At 39.8% G+C, this 14491-nt stretch overlaps 1 protein-coding gene and 1 long non-coding RNA gene across 7 annotated transcripts in view; one reads left to right on the top strand and one right to left on the bottom strand.

Annotated features, from left to right (window-relative positions):
- The window catches only part of IMMP2L (inner mitochondrial membrane peptidase subunit 2), a 1183069-nt gene that overhangs the window by 811663 nt on the left and 356915 nt on the right, over positions 1-14491 (top strand). The gene's annotated exons all lie outside the window — the stretch shown is intronic.
- Positions 1803-13246, bottom strand: LOC129135562 (uncharacterized). Its single transcript, XR_008536522.1, has 3 exons — positions 13120-13246; positions 8127-8224; positions 1803-1890 (listed from the first exon to the last, which is right to left on the bottom strand). It is a non-coding gene; the product is annotated as an uncharacterized LOC129135562 (long non-coding RNA).

The following is a 14491-nucleotide window of genomic DNA, read 5'->3' as shown; positions in this document are numbered from 1 at the left end:
AATGTTGGCCTGCCTTGCTAGGTTGGGGAAGTTCTCCTGGATAGTATCCTGGGAGTGTTTTCCAACTTGTTTCCATTCTCCCCGTCACTTTCAGGTACACCAATCAAACATAGATTTGGTCTTTTCACATAGTCCCATACTTCTTGGAGGCTTTGTTCATTTCTTTTCAATCTTGTTTCTCTAATCTTGTTTGCTTGCTTTATTTCATTGAGTTGATCTTCTGTCTCTGATATCCTTTCCTCCTCTTGATCAATTCAGCTATTGATACTTGTGTATGCTTCACGAAATTCTCGTGCTATGTTTTTCAGCTCCATCAGGTCATTTGTGTTCTTCACTAAACTGGTTATTCTAGTTAGCAATTCGTTTAACCTTTTTTCAAGGTTTTTAACTTCCTTGCATTGGGTTAGGACATGCTCCTTTAGCTCAGAGGAGTTTGTTATTACCCATCTTCTGGAGCTTAACATCTGTCAATTTGTCAAACTCATTCTCTATCCAGTTTTGTTCCCTTGCTGGTGAGGAGTTGTGATCCTTTGGAGGAGAAGAAGCATTCTGGTTTTTGAAATTTTCAGCCTTTTTGCACTGGTTTCTCCCCACCTTCATGGATTTATCTACCTTTGGTCTTTGAAGTCGATGACCTTCAGATGGGGTCCCTGAGTGGACATCCTTTTTGTTGATGTTGATACTATTCCTATCTGTTTGTTAGTTTTCCTTCTAACAGTCAGGCCTCTCTGCTGCAGGTCTGCTGGAGTTTGCTGGAGGTCCACTCCAGACCCTGTTTGCCTGGGTAGCACCAGCGGAGGCTGCAGAGCAGCAAAGATTGCTGCCTATTCTATCCTCTGGAAGCTTCAACCCAGAGGGGCACCCACCAGATGCCAGCCAGAGCTCTCCTGTATGAGGTGTCTGTTGGCTCCTACTGGGAGGTGTCTCCTAGTCAGGATACACAGGGGTCAGGGACCTACTTGAGGAGGCAGTCTGTCCCTTATCAGAGCTCAAACGCTGTGCTGGTAGACCCACTGCTCTCTTCAGAGCTGCCAGGTAGGGACGTTTAAGTCTGCTGAAGCTGCGCCTACAACCACCACTTTCCCCAGGTGCTCTGTCCCAGGGAGGTGGGGGTTATATCTGTAAGTCCCTGACTGGGGCTGCTGCCTTTTTTTCAGAGATTCCCTGCCCAGAGAGGAGACAGTCTGGCTGCAGCAGCCTTTCTGAGCTGGGGTGGGCTCCACCCAGTTTGAACATCCTGGTGGCTTTGTTTACACTGTGAGGGTGAAACCACCTACTTAAGCCTCAGCAATGGTGGACTCCCCACCACCCACCAAGCTCAGGTGTCCCAGGTCGAACTCAGACTGCTGCTGTGCTGGCAGCAAGAATTTCAACAAGTGGATCTTAGCTTGCTGAGCTCCATCTGGGCTCTGACGAAACAGACTACTTGGCTCCCTGGCTTCAGCCCCCTTTGCAGGGGGAGTGAACGGTTCTGTTTCACTGGTGTTCCAGGCGCCACTGGGACATGAAAAAAAAAACTCCTCCAGCTTGCTCAGTGTCTGCCCAAATGACCGCCCAGTTTTGGGCTGGAAACCCAGGGCTCTGGTGGTGTAGACACCAGAAGGAATCACCGTGTGGAAAGCACAGTATCTGGGCCAGAGTGCACAGTACAGTCCCTAATGGCTTCCCTTGGCTGGGAGAGGGAGTTCCCTGACTCCTTGCACTTCCCGGGTAAGGTGATGCCCCACCCTGCTTCGGCTCGCCCTCCTTGGGCTGCACCCACTGACCAACCAGTCCCATTGAGATGAACTGGGTACCTCAGTTGGAAATGCAGAAATCACCTGCCTTCTGTGTCGATCTCGCTGGGAACTACAGACCAGAGCTGTTCCTATTCGGCCATCTTGCCAGCAACTGGAAATTATTTTTAAAAAAAAAACATTTTAAATAATAGCACATCTTATTTTTATTAACTTTCATTTAATACTTGAGAGTTTTATCTAAATAATGTCAATGTTAATTCTGCAAATTCAGATTCAAATGAAAGATTTGATAATGCATTATTACTATAATGTGAATAATTACTATCTAAAATATAATTTAGACATTTTCTGCCACATGAAGTCAAATTGACTATCTGAATTTCCTTCAAACTACCTTTTCTCAGACCTAGAGACCACATAGCTCTCCACTGCCCAACACTAGACCTATAAAACTATTTAACATACTTTTTAATTTTGAGAACCTAAATTAATATATTTTCTTTCAAGATGACTTTCAGTAAGCTTTTCAGTAGCATTGAGTTCTAATTATATGAATGTTACATGTATTTGTGCTAGGAAATTTAGAAAATACAGAAAACATTAAAGAATATGATAAAAATCACCACTAATATAATTCCCTAGATAGCATTAAAATTCAGGTGGTTTTTCCTTTTAGGAATTTATCAGCTTAATGTACGTAGGAATGTCCATGTGTGTGATAGAGGGGGAGAGAAAGGTTTGTAAGGAGATATGTGACTTAATTTGTTATATTGCATCCCCTACTTAATGTTGGGCATTTTATGATGTCAGCAAATAGTCTTTGAAAGTATAATTTTTTTTTTTTTTTTTTTTTTTGAGACGGAGTTTAGCTCTTGTTGCCCAGGCTGGAGTGCAGTGGTGTGATCTCCGGCGCACTGCAACCTCTGCCTCCCAGTTCAAGTGATTCCTCTGCCTCAGCCTCCTGAGTAGCTGGGATTACAGGTGCCCACCACTCTGCCCAGCCAATTTTTTCTATTTTTAGTAGAGATGGGGTTTCAGCGTGTTAGCCAGAATGGTCTCAATCTCCTGACCTTGTGATCCGCTTGCCTCAGTTTCCCAAAGTGCTGGAATTACAAGTGTGAGCCACCATGCCCAGCAGTTGAAAGTATAATTTTTAATAGTTGCATAATGTTTCATTGCATGGCTGTATTATAATTTGTTTAACCATTTTTGCCTATTTCTAATAATGAATATCATTGGAATATCTGTATTTATAAAATTTTCATGATATCATAGTTTCTTTCCCTGGGCTCTTAGAAGTCTAAGAAGTTTACTTATGATATATAAACATTTTTAAGCCTTTTGGTTATGTTATCGCCATTGTGCTTTTCAGAAATGTTGCTATAAACACATTTTTAGAAAAAAGTTACCATTTGAAGCAAATATACAAAAATAACCTCAAAGTCTTCATGTAACTAATACTTACTAATTTATATTGTCACTCTGTTTTTCATGTTTTTATTTTATAATACTGTTGTTCTCACATGCTAGTGTTGTAATTCTTGAGGCTACGTTAAGCGTCTAGCCTTGCTGTTACTCAATATTAGTCCAGCTTTCTGAGTAGTAACCTAAGTGGACATAGACTTTTCCTCAATAGACTAGGGAATACCTCACACCCCTAAGACTTTCTAGATTCTATGATTATTTTATTGCCAGTTTGAAGAAGTAGAATCTAAATGTTTATACTTATTGCCTCCTAGAGCAGCAGTCTCCAAATTGATTTATACATTACAATCCCCTGAGATTGGAAAGACAATATAAATATTTTATTTATGTTTAATTTTTATTTTATTCTTTAACAAAATTATTTTTTCATATTTTGTAATTTCTATAAAATAATAGCATAATGGAGTATGTCTATAATTTATAAATAAATATATTGAGGTTACCTACTGTCTTAATTCATTCTGGCTGCTGCAACAAAATACCTTATACTAGGTAATTCATAAACAATAGACATTTATTGCTTACAATTCTAAGTCTGACAAGTCCAAGATCATGGCACCAACAGATTCAGTGTCTGATGAGGGCTTGCTTTCTGCTCCAAAGATGGTGCCTTCTTGCTGTGTGTCCTCACGTGGAAAAAGGGCAAAAAGGGACAAATAAATTCCCTTGGATCTTCTATAAGGGCACTAATCATATTAATGAGGGCTCTGCCCTCATGGCATAATTACCTCCTAAAGGTCCACTTCTTGCTACAATCACACTGGAAATTAAGCTTCAGTATGAATTTTATTTTGGTTGTTTTTATTCATCAATTTATTTGTATTTTATTTTATTATTTTTTATTTCAATGGGTTTTGGGGGAACAGGTCGTGTCCATATATGAGTGAGAACATACAATGTTTGGTTTTCCATTCCTGAATTACTTAGAATAATAGTCTCAAAGTTTATCCAGGTTGCTGCAAATGCCATTATTTCAATCCTTATTATGGCTGAGTAGTATTCCATGGTATATATAAACATTTTCTTTATCCACTAGTTGATTGATGGTCATCTGGACTGGTTCCATATTTTTGCAACTGCAAATTGTGCTGCTATAAACATGCATGTGCAAGTATCTTTTTCATATAATGACTTCTTTTCCTCTGGGTAGATACCTGGTAGTGGGATTGCTGGATCAAAGAGTAGATCTACTTTTAGTTCTTTTTTTTTTTTTAATATACAGTAACTTTTTTATTATTATACTGTAAGTTCTGGGTTACATGTACAGAATGTGCAGTTCTTTAAGGAATCACCACACTATTTTCTATAGTGTTTGTACTAGTTTACATTCCCACCAACATGTTCCCTTTTCACAGCATCCATGCCAACTCTATTTTTTTTATGTTTAAAATTATGGCCATTCTTGCAGGAGTGAGGTGGTGTTGCATTGTGGTTTTGATTTGCATTTCCCTGATAATTAGTGTCAATAGGATTGGCACCAAGACTTCTTTGAATGTCTGATAGAATTCAGCTGTGAATCCATCTGGTCCCAGACTTTTTTTGTTGGCAGTTTTTTTAATTACCATTTCAATCTCACTGCTTATTATTGGTCTGTTCAGATTTTATGCTTTCCTGGTTTAATCTAGGAGGGTTGTATATTTCCAGGAATTTATCTGTCTCCTCTAGGTTTTCTAGTTTATGCACATAAACGTGTTCATAGTAGCCTTGAATAATCTTTTGTATTTCTGTAGCATCAGTTGTAGTATCTCTGATTTTGTTTCTAATTGGGCTTATTTGGATCTCTGTCTTCTTGGTGAATCTCGCTAATGGTCTATCAATTTTATTTATCATTTCAAAGAACCAGCTTTTTGTTTCATTTATCTTTTGTGGGTTTTGTTTGTTTTTTGTTTGTTTCAATTTCATTTAGTTCTGCTCAGATCTTTGTTATGTTTCTTCTTCTAATGGGTTTGGGTTTGGATTGTTTTTGTTTCTACAGTTTTGTGAGGTGTGACCTTAGATTGTCTATTTGTGCTCTGTCAGACTTTTTGATGTAGGGATTTAATGCTATGAACTTTCCTCTTAGCATTGCTTTTGCTGTATCCCAGAGGTTTTGATAGGTTGTGTCACTATTATCGTTCAGTTCAAAGAACTTTTAAATTTCCATCTTGATTTCATTGTTAACCCAACAATCATTCTGGAGCAGGTTATTTAATTTCTTTGTGTTTGCATGATTTTGAGGGTTCCTTTTGGAGTGGATTTCCAATTTTATTCCACTGTGGTCTCAGAGAGTACTTGATATAATTTTGATTTTCTTAAATTTAATGAGACTTGTTCTGTGGCCTGTGATATGGTCTATCCTGGAGAATGTTTCATTTGCTGATGAATAGAATGTATATTCTGCAGTTGTTGGGTAGAATGTTCTGTAAATATCTGTTAAGTTCATTTTTCGTAGGGAATAGTTTAAGTCCACTGTTTCTCTGTTGACTTTCTGTCTTGATGACCTGTCTAGTGCTGTCAGTGGAGTATTAAAGACCCCCACAATTACTGTGTTGCCATCTATCTCATTTCTTAGGTCTAGTAGTAATTGTTTTATAAATTTGGGAGCTCCAGTATTAGGTGCATATATATTTAGAACTGTGATATTTTCCTATTGGACTAGTTCTTTTATCATAATGTAATGTCCTTTGTCTTTTTTAACTGCTGTTACTTTAAAATTTGTTTTGTTTGATATAAGAATAGCTACTCCTGCTTGCTTTGGGTGTCCATTTGCATGGAATGTCTTTTTCCGCCCCTTTACCTTAAGTTTATGTGAATCCTTGTGTGTTAGGTGAGTCTCCTGAAGACAGCAGAAACTTGGTTGGTGAATTCTTATACATTCTGCCATTCTGTATCTTTTAAGTAGAACATTTAGGCCATTTACATTCAATGTTAGTATTGAGATGTGAGGTACTATTCTACTCATTGTGCTATTTGTTGCCTGAATACCTTGATATTTTTCATTGTCTTATTGTTATATAGATCCTGTGAGATTTATGCTTTAAGAAGTTTCAATTTTGGTGTATTTCAAGGATTTGTTTCAAGATTTAGAACTCTTTTTAGCAGTTCTTATAGTGCTGGCTTGGTAGTGGCGAATTCTCTGAGCATTTATTTGTCTGGAAAAGACTATCTTTCCTTCATTTATGAAGCTTAGTTTCACTAGATACAAAATTCTTGGCGATAATTGTTTTGTTTAACGAGGCTAAAAATAGGACCTCAATCCCTTCTAGTTTGTAGAGTTTCTGCTGAGAAATCTGCTGTTAATCTGATAGGTTTTCCATTACAGAACCTGATGCTTTTGCCTCACAGATCTTCAGATTCTTTCCTTTGTCTTTAGATAACCTGATGACTATGTGCCTAGGCAAGGATCTTTTTGTGATGAATTTCCCAGGTGTTCTTTGAGCTTCTTGTATTTGGATGTCTAGATCTCTAGCAAGGCTGGGGAAGTTTTCTTCGACTATTTCCTCAAATGTGTTTCCAAACTTTTAGACTTCTCTTCTTCTGTGACAACACCAATTATTCTTAGGTTTGGACGTTTAACATACTCCCGAACTTCTTAGAGGCTTTGTTCATTTTTTAAAATTCTTTTTTCTTTGTGTTTGACATATTGGGTAAATTCGAAAGTCTTGTTTTCGAGTTCTCAAGTTCTTTCTTTCTGCTTGTTTGATGGATGAGACTATTGCTGAGACTTTCCAGTGCATTTTGCATTTCCCTAAGTGTGCCCTTGATTTTCAGAAGTTGTGATTGTTTTTTATTTATGCTATCTATTTCACTGGAGAATTTTACTTTCATATCCTGTATCATGTGTTTGATTTCTTTAATTTGGACTTCAACTTTCTCTGGTGCTCCTTGATTAGCTTAATAATCAACCTTTTGAATTGTTTTTCTAACAATTCAGAGATTTTTGTCTTGGTTTGGATCCATTGCTGGTGAGCTGGTGTGATCTTTTGGGCATGTTAAAGAACCTTGTTTTATCATATTAGCAGAATTGTTTTTCTGCTTTCTTCTCATTTGGGTAGACTACGTCAGAGGGAAGATCTGGGACTCAGGGGCTGCTGTGCAGATTTTTTGTCCCACAGGGTGCTTCATTAATGGGGTGTTCTCCCCCTTCCCCTATGAATGGGGATTCCTGAGAGCTGAACTGTAGTGACTATTTCTGCTCTTCTGGGTCTAGCCACGCAGCAGAGCTACCAGGTTCCAGACTAGTACTAGGGAGGGTCTACAAAGACTCCTGTGATGTAATCTGTCTTCAGGTCTTGCAGCTGTGGATACCAGCACCTGCTCTCAGGGAGTTAGCAGGGGAATGGAGTGGACTCTGTGAGGGTCCTTGGCTGTGTTTTTGTTTAGTGCGCTGGTTTTTGTTGGTTGGCCTTCAGCCAGGAGGTGGTACTTTCAAGAGCACATCAGCTGTGGTCCTATATGGAGGATGCAAACTTGCTCTAGGGACATCTGGTTAAGTATTCAGGTTTCTCAAGTGGTGGGCAGGGCCATAGAGTTCCCAAGGGATTATGACCTTTTTCTTCAGCTACCAGGGCAGGTAGAGAAAGACCACCAGGTGGGAGCAGAGACAGGCATGTCTGAGCTCAACCTCTTCTTGGGGTGGGCTTGCTGTGACTGCTGTGGCAGATGGGGGTATGGTTCCCAGTCCAATGGAGTTATATTCCCAGAGGGATTAAGGTTTCCTCTGCTGAGTTGCCAGGGAAGTGGAGGAAAGCCAGCAGTCACAGGCCTCACCCTGCTCCCATAAAGCCCGTAGTCCTAAAGGCTGGTCTCATTCCCACTGTGCCCCACCAATGGCACAGAGTCTGTTTCCAGGCAGCCAGTGACCAGGGCTGAAAATTTGCCCCAGACCACAAACCTCCCCACTGAGAAATAAAGCAGACTCACAGTTTTTTTGGCATCTCAGGGAGCCTGCCGTGGTGATCCAGTTCCTTCAAAGGGTCTGTGGATTATCTTGGCTTTCTGGTGTGTTCCTGCTGTAGTTCCTGGAGCAAAAGTTCACGATGTGAGTCTCTACAGGCTGTTCTGTCCATCCAAGTGGCAGCTGCAAGCTAGTCCTGCCTCCTATCTGCCATCTTAAACCCTCAATTTCTCAATATGAATTTTGGACTGCCACAAACATTCAAACCGTAGCATTCCGCCCCTGACCCCCCAAAATTCATGACCTTCTCACATACGAATACATTCATTCCATTCCAAAATCCCCCAAATTTTTGACTTATTTCAGCACCAACTCAGAAGTTTGAAGTCCAGAGTCTCATCTAAATATCATTTAAATCAGATATGGATGAGACTCAAGGTATGATTTATCCTGAGACAAATTGCTTTCCACCTGTGAATCTGTGAAATCAAACAAGTTTTTGCTTCCAAAATGCAACGGTAGGACAGGCATAGAATAGATGTTCCCATTTCAAAAGGGAGAAATAGGAAAGAAGAAATGGGAACAAGTGGCAAGTAAGTACAAATCTCACCAAGGCAAAGAACATTAAATCTTGAGGCTTGAGAATGATCTTTGACTCTATGTCTGCTTTCTGGATATACTGGGGTGGAAGTTGGGTCCCCAAAGCTCAGAACAGTCCTGCCCCCTAGCTTTGCTGGGCACAGCCCACACAGCAGCTTTCATGGCATTGCAGTGGTACTCCTGCAGCTCTCCTGGGCTGAAATTACATGCTGGTGGCTCTGCTGGTTCAGGGTCTTGGAAGTAGTCCTGCCCACACAGCTTTACTGGATATTTGCCCTAGTGGAAGTTCTTTTCGGCATCCCCAACCCTATAGCTCCCCTGAGCATTGCCCCAATGGGGACTCTGCAGTGACCCTGACCCTGACCCCATGGATCTGCTGGGTGTTACCTTACTAGGGGCTTTCTGTGATAGCCCTGCCTGTGCCTGGATCCTGAGGCTTTTGGGGTTATCCTCTGAAATCTAGGTGGAGGTAGCCAAGCCCCCATAGCTCTTGTACTCTGCATGCCTGCAGAGTTGTCACTATGTTCCAGCAGGGTGGCCCAAGCTGTACCTGGGCCTACTTGAGCCACAGCTGGTGCAGCTGAGGAGCACCGCACCTGAATTTTGGGAGCAGAGACTTGAGGTGGTGCTGGGAAGGAACTCCTGAGCGCTTTTTGAAAATTTTCACACAGGAGCCCTGGGCTGTTTTTTGAAACTTTTCTGCCCTCAAGGCCCTGGCAGTTTGGGCCTATGATGAGAGTGGCAGCCCCAACAATCTCTGAAATGCTTTTGGGGTCATTATTTCATTCTTTTTTTTTTTTTTTTTGAGGCAGAGTGAGACTCTGTCACCCAGGCTGGAGTGCAGTGGTACAATCTTGGCTCGTTGTAACCTTCATCTGCCAGGCTCAAGCTGGGACTACAAGCACACGTTACCATGTCTGCCTAATTTTCGCGTGTGTGTGTGTGTGTGTGTGTGTGTGTGTGTGTGTATTTGTCTATATATATATATATATATTATATATATATTTGTCTAATATATATATATTTGTAGACACAGAGTTTTGCCATGTTGCCCAGGCTGTCCTCCAACTCCTCAGCTCAAACAATCCACCCACCTCAGCCTCACAAATTGCTGGGATTAAAGGCACAAGCCACCACACCCAGCCTCTTTCATTGTCTTGATGAATAGCATCTGGCTTCCTTTTGAAGTGGCCTCATTGTCTGGGGTAACACCTGAAGTTGGTTGTTTCAGGGCCACAGAGATCAAGGATGTGGACACACAAAGAATGAGGTTAAGAGTGGACGTTTAATAGGTGAAAGAAAGAGAATAGCTCTCTGCTACAGAGAGGGGTCCTGGAAAAATGGGTTGCTGATTCACAGTTTGGATACAGAGGTTTTTATAAGAAACTGATAAGGGGCTGGGCATCTCATTTGCATAAGGTGTGCATTTTTGGTAGTTCCACCACATATTCCTAGTGCACATGCAGGCTCAGCTTGAGTTACTCCATTTTGCTTTGTTCCCCTTACTGCGCACGTGTCAGGAGATGGAATTTTCTGTTGCAGGCATGTCGGTTATTTCCATTGCAGGCATGATGATTATTATTCCCAAGCTGGCTATGTAAGTGTCAGTTATCACATGTAGAATTTATGCAGTAAGATGGATGAAGAGTTGAGGAAAACATGCCCTCTCCCTGTCAAGGGAACCTCTGCAAGTCTGTACATAGTTCTGCTTACATATTCTTAGCCAAAATTTAGTCACAACACTCCACTTAACTGACAAGAGAGCCAAGGAATATTTTTTTTATATAGTTGCAAACAGCCCAGTCTTCTGTATAGCCTTTCTTACCTATGCAGCTGAGGGCATGTCTTAGGCAAGCCCCCTGGGCAAGTTCCCTTATTTGTGCCTGCAACTTGATTTTTTAGGCTGGTTTTTTGTTTGTTTGTTTGTTTGTTTGAAACAATTTAACTGAGGACCCACCCTAACTGTCTGCCTGACTGGTTTCTTCCTTTCTCCTCTCTCACTTTTATACATCCTGATTTTCTAATTAAATGGTCATTTGGCCACACTCTTGGTGTTTTCTTCTGAACATGCTTTTTTCTTCTGAGAATTTTCCAAACCTTTAAGTTCTGCTTCCCTTTAGATTATAAATTGCATCTTTAATTTATTATCCCTTCCTGCATTTTACTATAAGCAGTCAAAAGAAGCCATGCCACATTCTCAAAACTTTGATTAGAGATTTCTTCTGCCAAATACCCTATTTCATTGCTGTTAAGTTCTTACTTGAATGAAACACTAGGAGACAAACAGTTCAGCCAAGGTCTTTGCATGCTATCACAAGAATGGCTGTTCCTCCAGTTTCCAATAAGTTGTTTCTCATTTCTGTCTAAGATGTCGTCAGGATGGCCTTTACTGTCTATTTCTACCAGCATTCTGTTAAAAAGCACTTAGATAATCTCTAAGAAGATCAACACTCTGTTTACAGCTCTCTTCTTCTTTGAGCTCTCACCAGTATTGCCCTGAATGCCCCTCTGTTCATGGCAATGCACTTTAAAATTCTTCCAGCTTCTACTCATTACCCAGTTCCAAAGCTGCTTCCACATTTTTAGGTATTTGCTGCAGCAGCACCCCATTTCTGGTGCAAATTTTTGTCTCAGTCTATTCATGCTACTATAACAAAATACTTTAGATTGGGTAATTTCTACATAGTAGAAATTTAATTCTCACTGTTCAGGAGGCTGGGAAGTTAAAGGTCAGGGTGCTGGCAGAGTCAGTGTCTGATGAAAGCTTGCCCTCTGCTTCATAGATGGTACCTGGATGCTGTATCCTCACATGATGGAATGGATGAATGCATTGCCCTCATATAATGGAGGAAGGGCCAGAGGGGGAAGAAGGGCCAAACAGCCTTGTTTGGCCCATTTCTAAGTACACTAATCCCCTTAATGTATAGAGCCCTTACAATTTAATCACATACTAAAGGCCTTGCCTCTTAATACTGTTGCATTGGAGATTAAGTTTCAACATGAAATTTGGAGGTACACAAACATACAAACCACAGCACACATTCACATTTTTAAGTTTATATGAATATGTGTTTATGGCAGAGATTGAGAATTGGCTTCTAAAATCTGTCCTTCTCTCTTTCTCTTCCTTCCTCTTTTCTTAGAAATACACACATTTTTAGCTGGGCTCTTTGCAACCTATCTAAAAAAAAAAAAAAAAAAAACACTCCTTGGCTCTCTTGTCAGTGAAGTAGAGTGTTGCAACTAAATTTTGGCTAATAAAATGTAAGCAGAACTATGTACAGACTTGCAGAGGTTCCCCTGACAGGGAGAGGGCATGCTTTCCTCAATTCTTCATCCATCTTACTGCATAAATTCTACATGTGATAACTGACACTTACATAGCTAGCTTGGGAATAATAACCATCATAGTAGAAAGTTAAGATAGAAGGAGACCAGTCCCTGACAACCCTGTAGAGCTGTCGTACTAGCACCAGACAGCATAACTATGACTTGTATCTTGTTTAAATCACTGTTTTAGGATTCTCTATTTTTTGCAACTAATCCAATCTTAACTGATAAGGTATCAAAGCAATTGAAGGCCAGGTGCAGTGGCTCACACCTGTAATCTTAGCACTTTCAAAGGCTAAAGTATCACTTGAGGCCAGGAGTTTGAGATCAGCCTGGGAATCATAGTGAGACCCCCTCTCTACAGAATATTTTTAAAAATTAGCCAGAAGTGGTGGTAGGTGCCTATAGTCCTAGCTGTTTGGGAAGCTGAGGGAGGAGGATCTCTTGAGCCCTGAAGTTTGAGGCTGTGGTGAACTGTGAACATGCCACTACACCCCAGCCTGAGTGACAGAGACCCTATCTCAAAAAAAAAAAAAAAAAGAAATTCATTGTGCTTGAGCCTTCATCTTTTCCATTCATCAACTTTTACCACATATCAGGATCATTTACGAAGCATATGTAGTAGCTTGTTCTGCACCTAGGAAATAACTTTCTGTCAGAAAAATTGAAGACATTTTCCTAAAAAAAACCAGTTATTTTGCTTAGGGAGTATTAATTTTCCCATGAGTTCCAAATGTTTGTGGACAAGGTGCAAAATCCTTATAAAAGCAAACTGGTATAAGCCTAGAGGAAAAGACTTCTTTCTATCTGTGTCTATTCTTCCTCAGAGCAAATGAATTCAGTACCATATCTATTTCAGGCTCTCAAATCATAATTCACATGCCAAATTAGGGAGAGGCAGTTCCAAAGACCTCTTTGTTTGTAATTAGAAAAAGATTATAGAGACTTGTTTTAGGTCTTTGTATTCTTCCTGTTTTGATTAAATTCTGAAGCTTCTTTGAAAGCAGCTAGCTATTACTAATAATCAATGGAAGAAATAAAATGAATATGCTTGACATATAGGGAAATATTTTCATTCAGTGTTATTACCTGAGGAGTATTAGCTCATAAGTCCTTTTATGAATTGTCCCGTGTTGCCTTTTCAGCTCCCTCTCTACCCACTACCCCCTTCCCCAGGATACTGAATTATTCATGCTCTCCAGCCCCTTGAACTTCACCGTCATACATGTTCTCCCAATACAGTTTCTCCAGCCCCGCCCCACCCAGTCTCAGCTTTGACATCACTATGCCTGGAGAACTCTTCTGAAAAATCCCTCTTGTGTGCTCTTATAGTCTTCATTAATTCCCCATTTGTAGCAGACATGCTGTTTTCTAATTGCTGGTGAGTTGTTTGTGTCTCTAACTAGTCTAAGAACTCTACAAAGAGACTACTTTTTTTGTTCAGCACCTAATTCAGTAGCTGGCACCTAGTAGGTGCTCAGTAAGTATGGAATGATTAATAGATTATAGTAATTAGTTAAGTCCCTTTTATCGACTTCATCCTGAAGTCAACGGAGAAAACAGGCTTTATAATCTCATACTTATGATATAAATAATTACTATAAAATTTGAGCATGTCAAGAATTCTTCACCTAATTATTGCAAGGTATTATATTTAATGGCATTTTTTCATGGTTGTATTAGTATGTTTGCCTACATATTTGGGGGAAGAAAAGCTACAAAAACAGAGACACCAGTTTGAATTCAGGATTCAGGACCATTGCGTGTATAGTGTGTCTTTGTGAGCTCCCTCTCCTGTGTCACTCCCAAATTACAGAGGCTGCTGGTAGAGTTCATTATTGCAATGACAAACAGATAAGGGCACTATCCTCCACTATTATTATGATGGGGGGAATAATAACAATAATAAATACTAAATACATTCTTGCTGTTAGCAAGGAACTCAGAGCATCTGTATTCATTCATTTAACATTTATTGAGCACCTTCTATAGATCAAGCACTATACACACTTGGGCAGCTAGATATTTATATTTTTTATGATATTCTATATACTAAAATACAGTAAGATTTCTTATAAACATAAGTGTTAACATTTTATAGGTTTCTCTAGATTTAAAAAGTAGTTTTTACATATGTATATGTAATTTCCCTTAATTCTGATGGCAAATTTTTACTTTAGATACTAGGGACCTGAGTCTAGGAGAAGTTAAACGAAGATATAAAGTAAAATATGACATTCAGAAGAGTTCAGCTGATTGGATATTGTGTTTTAAATTTACTTAAATTGATACCTCTTTCTAGTCACACCCATCAGCTGCAACATGTGTTTAATTATGATTTAGTTTTGTATATACTCATATTAGTCAGGGTTCTCTGGAGGGACAGAACTAATACGATACATGTAAATTTAAAGGGGAGTTTATTAAGGAGTATTGACTCACACGATCACAAGGTGAAGTC

This window comes from Pan troglodytes, chromosome 6 (assembly GCF_028858775.2).
Source record: "Pan troglodytes isolate AG18354 chromosome 6, NHGRI_mPanTro3-v2.0_pri, whole genome shotgun sequence".
NCBI classification, from domain to species: domain Eukaryota; kingdom Metazoa; phylum Chordata; class Mammalia; order Primates; family Hominidae; genus Pan; species Pan troglodytes.
This window is presented reverse-complemented; position numbering and strand designations above follow the sequence as displayed.